Here is a 776-nt window from a genome sequence, read left to right as displayed (position 1 = left end):
GGAGTGTCAGATCTCTCTCCCTAGAGCAGACTGTAAGGTGAAAACGGGGGGCGGGATGCGGTGTAGACCTCAGCAGACAAAGACTAGAGTCCCGCGTCAGCCAATTCCTAGCTGCCACCTTCTAGCCACCTAACATTGCTGTGACTCAGTTTCCTTGACAGTTAAATGGAGGTGACAGTCATACCTACCCCACAGAATTGTGTGTGTGTTCAGCTGCTCAGCCATGTCCAACTCTTTGGGACCCCATGGATGGTAGCCCACCAGGCTCCTCTGTTTATGGGACTCTCCAGGCAAGAATACCGGAGTGAGTTGCCATTTCCTCCTCCAGGGGTTCTTCCCAAGCCAGGAATTGAACCCGCATCTCCTGCATCTCCTGCATTGCAGGTGGATTCTTCACCACTGAGCCGCCGTACAATTTTACATACAGAATTGTGAGGAAAATCCAATACATCAACACATTAAAAGCATTTAGAGGACCTCCCTGGGGGTCCAGTGGCTAGCACTCTGTGCTCTCAATGCCGGGGGCCCCGGGTTGATCCCTAATCAGGGAACTAGACCCACACGCTGCAACTAAAAGTTCACGTGTATCAACTGCAAGTGGTCATTTGCCAGCTGCCTCTGCAGGATTCCGTGTGGCTCAGCTGGTAAAGAATCTGCCCACAATGCGGGAGACCTGAGTTCGATCCCTGGGTTGGGAAAATGCCCTGGAGAAGGGAAAGGCTACCCACTCCAGTATTCTGGCCTGGAGAATTCCATGTGTCCATGGGCTCACAAAG

This window comes from Bison bison, unplaced genomic scaffold (genome assembly GCF_000754665.1).
Source record: "Bison bison bison isolate TAMUID 2011002044 unplaced genomic scaffold, Bison_UMD1.0 scf7180017864228, whole genome shotgun sequence".
Taxonomy (NCBI): domain Eukaryota; kingdom Metazoa; phylum Chordata; class Mammalia; order Artiodactyla; family Bovidae; genus Bison; species Bison bison.
The sequence above is the reverse complement of the archived record's forward strand: the minus strand, read 5'-3'. Positions refer to the sequence as shown.